We start from the raw sequence: 9,698 nt of genomic DNA on the forward strand, positions 1-9,698 counted from the left end.
GATTGGCATCTCTGGTTGCCTGTTTTCTGTCTTTTAGCTTTATTTTATTTTAATTGAGTAACTAATTTTTGTTTCTAAAATCAGTTTATTTATATTTTTATTGTGGTAAAATATACAATAACACATAACATAAAATTTACCATTTTAACCATTTTGAAGTGTACAATTCAGTTGCATTTAGTACATTCACAATCTTGTACAACCATCACTACTATCTAATTTCAGAATATTTCCATCATCCCAAAAGAAAACTTTGTACCCATTAAGCAATAACTCCCCATTCCCCCCTTCCCACAGCCCAGGGCAATCACTAATCTGCTTTCTGTCTGTATGCATTTGCCTATTCTGATAATTTATATAAATGGAGTCATACAAGATGTGACATTTTGTGTCTGGCTTCTTTCACTTAACATAACATTTTCAAGATTCATCCATGTTTTAGTATGTATGAGTACTTCATCCTTTTTAATGGCTGAATAATATTTCATTGTGTGCCTGTATTACATAGCTTTATTTTATTTTTGAGAGTTCTTTATCTGAGTTGATATCTGGCTGATGTTGTCATTTGTTTTAATCTCGGGTTGTTGTCGGTGTTGTTAGTTTTCTGTCTGAAGGACTCCTTGTAACATTTCTTGTAAAGTTGGTCTGGTTTTTGCAAATTCCCTTAATTTCTATTTATCTGGAAATGTGTTAATTTCACCATCTTATTTGAGGGATAATGTTGCTGGATGTATTATTCTTGGTTGGCAGTTTTTTTCTTTCAAGGTTTTATATATTTCATCCCATTGCCTTCTTGCCTGCATGGTTTCTGCCAAGTAATCAGAGCTTAATCTTATCATTACCCCTTTGTAGGTGATCTTTCATTTTTCCTAAACTGCTTTCAGGATTTTTTTTTTTGTCTTTGGTTTTAGAAAGTTCGATTATGATGTCTTGGTGTCCTTCTTTTGGGATCTATCCTGTATGGGGCTCGTTGTGATTCTTGGATGGTTATCTTCTCATCTTTCATGATATTAGGGAAGTTTTCTGTCAGCAAATCATCAACAATTCTCTGGTTTTTTTGTTGACTCCTCCCCATCTGGGATTCCAATCATGGGTAAGTTATTCCTTTTGATAGTGTCCTGCATAACTCTTAAGCTTTCTTCATTTTTATTTTTTATTGTTCCTCAAACAGCTTAGTGTCAATGGATTTGTCTTCTATTCTGCTGATCCTATCTTCCATTGTTTCAATTCTACTCCCATGACTTTCTGTTGAGTTGTCTATTTATGAAATTTTATTGTTATGCTTCCGGATTTCTAGTTGCTGTTTTTGTATGGTTTCCAATTGTCTATTTTGTCATTTTGTTGTTGTATTGTTTTCCTGAATTCTTCTAGTGTTCTGTCCATGCTTTCCTTGGTTTTATCTGTGTTTTACATAATTTTGTCTGTGTTTCCTTGATTTCTTTGAGGACTCTGTATGTACGTCTTTTGAATTTCTTATCAGGAAGCTCCAATACCTTTTTTTCCCATGGAAGGATTTCTGGTTCTTTATTTTGATCACTTGCTGAGGCCATCTTGCCCTGTTTCTTTAGGTGGTTTGCTACTGTCTGTTGTCTCTGAGACATTGTGGGATTATTGTATTTATTTTTTAATTGTAAAATTGTTTGTTAGATCCTGTTTTGTTGTTTTTTGTTTTTATGATTCCTGGCAGGCATGGCTGGCATGGTGGTCTGGTCACTGGACTAGCCATGCAGGAGTGCTATCTCTGGGTGAATGGAGTGGTGGATAAGTGTGGGAGCTAGGGGTGTCTGTTTACTGGTCTTGCAGGGCAGCTGAGGGTGCGTTGGTCAGTTTTCACCTCCTTCTGAATCAGTTCAGTGGTACAGGAGCAGGGAGCCGTGCTCTCCTTGCAGGTAGAATGGCTGGTGTGGTGGGTGGGTCAAGCTAGTGAGAGAATTGTCACCTCTTACTGGTTGCAGGGGGAGGCATGGGTGTTGGGGGCATCAGGTAGATGTGCACGCAATTGCTGTACCTCTGCCTCCTCCTAGGTGGGAGGAGGGAGGAAGGAAGAGCATGTGGATGCTCTCTCAGTCACACTGCATATGCTTGTCGGTGGATGGGGAGAGGAAGGAAGGTGCAGCGGATGGATGCATGTGCACTCGCTCCACCTCTGCCTTGTGTTGGGTAGGGGGAGGGAGGAAAGGGCCTCAAGGAGGATGCACATGCACTGTGGCTCCTTTGCCCCTTGTCGGGCAGGTTAAAGGAAGGAGTCGTACCTGGATGACGTGTGCAGAGTAGCACCACCTCAGCCTCACAACAGGGAGGAGGAGGGAAGATGGAGTGACAGAGGGGTGTGCATGTAGTCATGTCTCCTCTGGCCCTTACTGAGTAAAGGGAATAAGAAGGGATGGTAGGGGGGAAAAGGATAGGCTCGAGTTGTTGTCCTCCAGTCAGGCAAGGCAGTTCGGGTGTGGGACCCTCTGCCGCCTCCAATTAGGAGGCTGGGGTGAGGGTGAGTGCATCTCTTCAGCTAGGTTACACGGCACCTTGCATCAGCTGAAGCCAGCAAGTGAGACCTGTCCCTTCTCAAGTGTAAGGAAGGGGGGCACCCAAGGACTGGCTGGGTGTGAGACTTCCCTCTAACACTCCACAGGTCCACCACTTTGTGTGTGCCACTCACCTCTGAGGTCAGGGGCCAGTGCTCCTGAGTGTCTTTGGTTCTGAAGCCTGGCTCCCTCCCTGCCTCTGCTTTCCTTCGTGTGTGTCTATAGGGTTTCTCTGTTCCTTTCGGGAAAGTTGTGAAGTTGCCTTGCTGTTTCCTTCACTCAGGGTCACTGCTGGCTTTTGTCCTAAGGTGGCTGCATTGGGCTGGGATGGCTGGCTGAGCTTCTCTGTCTGTGTTACTCCTCTTTCATTGCTTTCACTAACTTTTTCCTTCCAGTCAATGTTCAGTTCAGTCCTTAGACCTTCTTTTTTGATGTTCAGAGATCCCAGATTGTTGTCTGCTTCTGTTTCACTTGTTTTTTTGGGTCTTTGGTGCAGGGGGACACTATGGTGCCTGTGACTAAGTGCCACCTTGGCTCCACCCCTCCTACCATCCTTTACTCAATTCAGTGGGGATAATTTGTCCTCCAGATAAAAAATTCAAGCTGGATTGTGGCTTTTCTGATTATTTTTAGGTAATAATCCTATAATCACTTAAGTCGCAAACCCAATGCAAACTTTCACAGTTGTGGAGGCCAGAAGTCCAAAATTAAGGCATCAGTGGGGCCACATTCCCCATACGGGCTCTTGGGAGAATCTATTCCTTGCCTCTTTTAGCTTCTTGTAACTGCCAGCTTCTTCAGTTTGTGGCCACATGACTCCAATCTTTGCCTCTATCTCCATGTCACCTTCTCCTCTGTATCTCTTCTCCTTTCCTGACTATCTCAAATCTCCCTCTCCTTTTTTCTCATAAGGACACTTGTCATTGGATTTAGGACCCACTCATGATCTCCACATCTCAAGTTCCTTATCTTAATTACATCTGCGAAGACATTTTCTCAAAACAGGGTAACATTCATAGGTTCTAGGAATTAGGATATAGATATACAATTAGGATATAGATATACAATCTTTTAGGGGGCCACCATTCGACCCACCTACAACAGGTTTCATCATAACAACCAACAAGGGGTACTCGCTGTGTGCCAGGCATGGTTCCAAGTGCTTCATAAGCATTCACCCATTTAATCGTCACTACAGTCCTGTAACTCCCCATTTTTATGGATGATGATAGTGAGGCAGGGAGTGATTTACCCAAAATCACCTAGCTAAGGTCAAGACATCAAATGATGTACTGCACTGGGCAAATCTGCTGCAAAAGACCTCTTTAAAATCTTCAAAAGCAAAGGTGTCACTTTGAGGACTAAGGAGTGCCTGACCCAAACCATGGTATTTTCAATTGCCTCATATGCAAGTGAAAGCTGGACAATGAAAAAGGAAGACCAAAGAAGAATTGATGCATTTAAATTACAGTGTTGTCCAACGATATTGAATATACCATAGACTGCCAGAAGAATGAACAAATCAATCCTGGAGGCAGTTCAGCCAGAATGCTCCTTAGAAGTGAGGATGAGGAGACTTGGTATCACTTACTTTGGACATGTTATCAGGAGGGACCAATCCTTGAAGAAGGACATCATGTCTCGTAAAGTAGAGAGTCAGCAAAACAGAGGAAGACCCTCAACAAGATGGATTGTCACAGTGGCTGCAACAATGGGCTCAAACATGCCTACTATTGTGAAGATAGCACAGGACTGGGCAACATTTTGTTATACATAGAGTTGCTATGAGTTCAAGCCGACTTGATGACACCTGACAACAACGACAATTAATGCTAAAGATGAAATGGGAAAATATACACTTGACTCCAAAGCCTATAAGGAGTGGAGAGAGAAAGGGAAAAAGGAGTGAGAAGGGAAGAAGGGGAGAGGAGGGGAGCAGGGGGAAGGGAAGTAATAAAGGAAGATATGTTTGTATAGAAATATTTTTATTTAGATCTCAAGAGCCAGAGAAACTCCATATACGTGTTTGTACTTAAGATTTTTCTCAAACCTCCCCATTCCATGGTATGTGAAGTCCAGAATGAGCTCCAATATCAGAGAATTGCTGGAGTTTCTGTCCTCTCAAGCCCCTGTGTCTCTTTCTTCTTCTTCCACAGACTATCTGGATTCTGAACATAAAACTCAGCCCCTTTGCTGTTTTTCACCAATGGCTCACCCATGACAAACAACAGAAACAAACCCTCAACACAGCATTAGTTGGTACAGTAGAACTTCAATGCCAGTCTGAAGATTGAAACTCTTTCTTGTAAAAATGCTTTAAAAATACCCTGGGGGCAGTCCCAGCCACCCCATTAGTGGCTCCTTTCTTTGGCCCTTTGTCCTCCCACACAGAGAACCAGCTTCTCATCTTCTAGCTGCTCCTCCCTCTCCTCTCACCCAACTTCCCCCATCGCAGTTATCTAGTACTGCTGTAACAGAAATACCACAAGTGGGTGGCTTTAACTAATAGAATTTCATTTTCTCACAGTTTAGGAGACTAGAAGTCAGAATTTAGGGTGCTGGCTCTGGGGGAAAGCTTTCTCTCTCTGTTGGCTCTGGGGGAATGTCTTTGTCTCTTATCCACTGCTGTTCCTCAGTTCCTTGGTGACCTTCATGTGTTGTGTATCTTCCGTGCTTCCTTCTCCATGCCTAATCTGCTCTTTTTATATCTCAAAGATGATTGGTTCAAGCATGCCCTATACTGATATGGTCTTATTAACGTAACAAAGAAAATCCTATTCCCAAATGGGTTTACGAGGTAAAAAGGTTTAGGATTTACAACACAATTTTTTGGGGGACACAATGCAATCTATAACACCCCCCCCATGCAAATTCCTCTCAGGGACTCAGGCATAGCAGTTTTACCTCTTCCCCAAGCCTCAGTGTCAGCAGCCAACAGCAGGCTGTGGACATTTTTCCTTCAACCACCAAAATTTACCAGAGTGTTTTTTTCACACAAACTTAATTACCGCCTTCAGAGGAATTCTAGGCCAGCAGTTAAGATAATAAAAAATATTCTCTAGTAAATTGCATCTGTTGCCATTGAGTTGATTCTGACCCATGGCAACCCCATGGGTTACAGAGTAGAACTGCTCTATAGGATTTCCTTGGCTGTAATCTTTATGGAAGGAAGCAGATCACCAGGCCTTTTTTCTGTGCTGCTGATGGGTGGATGGATTCAAATTGCCAACTTTTAGGTTAGTAGCTGACTTGATGGCACCTAACAACAATAATAGCTGATCACAAACCACTTACGACACCGAGGAACCTAGTGAGTTACGTACTTTAGTAGAAACGCTTTCTGGCGAGTGAGCTGGGAGCAAGATCAGAGGAAGGCTGGGGGAAGCCAGAAAGGCTCCTCGGAAGAGGAGGCATTTGAGCCTTAAGAAAGGACAACACAAGATTGAAAGTGAAGGGGCGTGGCCAACATGGCAGAGTAGTTAGACGCTTCCTATAACCCTCTTACAACAAAGACCTGGAAAAACAAGTGATTTGATTCTATATGAATATCTAGCAGCCCTGAACAAGGCAAAGTTGAGGAATCCCTCTGAGTGATAGGGGAGAGGGAGATGGTTTGGAAGAAGCGAAGAGCTCCACAGCCTTGGCAGTGAAACTGCAGTTCCACAGCCACGCCGGTCCGCAGTGAAGCAGGCAAACAGCTGTGCGTGCACAAGCTTGGGAAAGAGTTCCCACATTGAGAGAGACCCGCCAGCAGAGATCCGCTTGGACACACCGAACCATTGAAAAGCAGCTCCCAAGTGGCTAAGTACATGCGTGCAGCCTTTCACGGGGATTAAAAAAAAAAAAGCCCCATTTGGGAAAAACCTCTCTCCTTATTACCTCCTCCCTCCGCCCTCTGCACTGGGAGACCGCTGGGCAGGAAGTAGATCCCAAAAGGTGCCCTGAACCACTCTTCTGGCCTTGGAGAGGGAAAAAATAAGCTGCTGGCTCCCCTAAGCCAGGAACACAGGGTTGGCACAGCTCCTTTGCTAGGCACACGAATAAGGGGTCCGCAGACTCTGAGTGCCTTACACACCTGTATAGACTTGTGGGGACCCATCTCAACAGCGTTAGTCCTCACTACCTCAGTACAACAGGGCAAACATTTGAAGTTTAACTTCAACTGCTTCAGCTGTGAACTGGCAGATTTGTGACCCTCAAAACAGCCCTGCCCCTTAAGTAGGCAGTTTTATCGATCTGTAGCAGGGGCTTGAGGACTGATGGTATCACCTAAAGTGCCGAGTCACCTGCTACAGGAGTCCAAGAAAAAGTGGTGCCCTCGAGTCTTTATATCCAACAGAGTGGGGTGCTCATAGTCCGGCTGCAAAACTCACCTACCTACTCACCCTAGAGAATAGGGACACGCTTTCCTTTCAGACTCTCAGGGGCAGCGGTCAGCCCCCTGCCTGGCTCAGCGCATGATCCCCTACCACAGCCAGAGTCCGGTGCCTGCACCAATCACCCATTCCTCTCTAGGACTGGGGGTGAGAGCCTGCATCACACACTTGGTGATGGACTGCCTGAACACCTGAGTTGAACCCATACAGGAAAATTTAACAGACTCCTGTGTGCACATACTTAGTTACAGAACTAACTACCTGGTGACAGGACATTAGAAATTCAAAGGTGTCAAAAATCAAACTAGCACACACAAGCAACCTATTTGGGCATATGAAAACAAAACAAAATAAGAAGCTAGGTCTCACTAAACAAATACAAAATAAAATTATAATGAATTATTGATGGCTCGGAGACAACAGTCAATATCAAGTCACATAAAGAGGCAGCCATGATGGCCTCAGCAAGCTCCCAAAATAAAGAATCAATAAATTCTCTGGAGGAAGAAAACTTCTTGGAATTACCAGAGGCAGAATACAAAAGATTAATATACAGGACTCTTTTAGAAATTAGAAAGGAAATTCTACAGAATGCAGAAATATCCATGGAACATACAGACAAACTAGTAGCGAAACTTAAAAAAGTTATTCAAGAACATAATGCCAGATTTAATACACTGCAAGATTCCATAGAGAGACAGCAACCAGAAATCCAGAAGATTAACAATAAAATTTCAGAATTAGACAACTCAATAGAAAGTCATAGGAGCAGAATTGAGGCAGTAGAAGTTAGAATTGGAGACACTGAAGATAAAGCTCTTGATGCCAACTTATTTGAGGAAAAATCAGATAACAGAATTAAAAAGAATGAAGAAACTCTGAGAGTCATGTGGGACTCTATCAAGAGAAATAACCTAAGAGTGATTGGAGTACCAGAACAGGGTGGGATAACAGAAAATACAGAGAAAATTGTTGAAGATTTGTTGACAGAAAACTTCCCTGGTATCATGAAAGATGAGACGATATCTATCCAAGATGCTCATCGAAACCCATGTAAGGTAGATCCCAAAAGAAAGTCACCAAGACATTTTATAATCAAACTTACCAAAACCAAAGATAAAGAAAGAATTTTAAGAGTGGCTAGGGATAAATGAAAAGTCATCTACAAAGGGGAGTCAATTAGAAAAAGCTCGGACTACTCAGCAGAAACCATGCAGGCTAGAAGGCAATGGGATGACATATATAAAGCCTTGCAGGAAAATAACTGTCAGCCAAGAATTATATATCCAGAAAAACTGTCTCTCAAATATGATGGCAAAATTAGGGCATTTCCAGATAAACAGAAGTTCAGGGAATTTGCAATAACCAAACCAAAATTACAAGAAATACTAAAGGGAGTCCTATGGTTAGATAATCAATAACACCAGCTAACAACACAAGACTAGAACACAAGACAGAGCAACCAAATATTGACTCAGATAGGGAAATCAAAAATACATCAAAGCTAAAACATTTAAAATAAGGTAACAGATATCAATACATAAAAAAGGATAAAATTAAAACAAAAAAGAGGGACTTAAAAAAAGCAGACATTGGTTTTTCATACGGAGGGGAAGTTAAGGTGATATAAAGTAATAAACGACTGGTATAAACTTAGAAAATCAGGGGTAAATATTAAGGTAACCACAAAGGAAACTAACAATACTACAAATCAAAATAAAAAAGTAGAAAAACATAAAGACCCAGCAAACACAAAGTCTACAACAAAGAAAAAGATGAAAAAAAAAATACGTAAAGAAAAACTACTCTGCACAAAAAATTGAGGAGAACAAAGAAACTGTGAATAACACACAAAAAGAGATATCAGGATGATAACATTAAACTCATACCCATCAATAATTACGCTGAAGGTAAATGGACTTAATGCACCAATAAAGACACGGAGAGTGGCAGATTGGATAAAAAAGCATGATCCATCTACATGCTGCCTACAAGAGACGCACCTTAGACTTAAAGACACAAACAGGCTAAAACTCAAAGGATGGAAAAAAATATATCAAGCAAACGACACTCAAAAAAAGAGCAGGAGTGGCAATATTAATCTCTGACAAAATAGACTTTAAAGTAAAATCCACCACAAAGGATAAGGAAGGGCACTATATAATGATTAAAGGGTCAACACACCAGAAGGACATAACCATAATAAATATTTACACACCCAACGACAGGGCTCCAAAATACATATAACAAACTCTAACAGCTCTGAAGAGAGAGATAGACAGATCGACGATAGTAGTAGACTTCAATATGTCACTTTCGGTGAAGGACAGAACATCCAGAAAGAAGCTCAACAAAGACACGGAAGAGCTAAATGCTACAATCAAACAACTTGATCTCATAGACATATACTGAACACTGCACTCAACAGCAGCCAAGTATACTTTCTTTTCCAACGCACATGGAACATTCTCCAGAATAGACCACATATTAGGCCATAAAGCAAGCCTTAACAAAATCCAAAACATCAAAATATTACAAAGCATCTTTTCTGACCATAAAGCCATAAAAGTGGAAATTAACAACACAAGAAGCAAGGAAAAAAAATTAAACACATGTAAACTGAGCAACACCTTGTTCAAAAACTACTGGGTTATTGAAGAAATTAAGGTGGGAATAAAGAAATTCATAGAATCAAACGAGAATGAAAACACATCCTACCAGAACCTTTGGGACACAGCAAAAGGAGTGCTCAGAAGTCAGTTTATAGCAATAAATGCACACATCCAAAAAGAAGAAAGGG

Source organism: Trichechus manatus, unplaced genomic scaffold, assembly GCF_000243295.1.
Source record: "Trichechus manatus latirostris isolate Lorelei unplaced genomic scaffold, TriManLat1.0 scaffold00091, whole genome shotgun sequence".
Classification (NCBI taxonomy): Eukaryota; Metazoa; Chordata; class Mammalia; order Sirenia; family Trichechidae; genus Trichechus; species Trichechus manatus.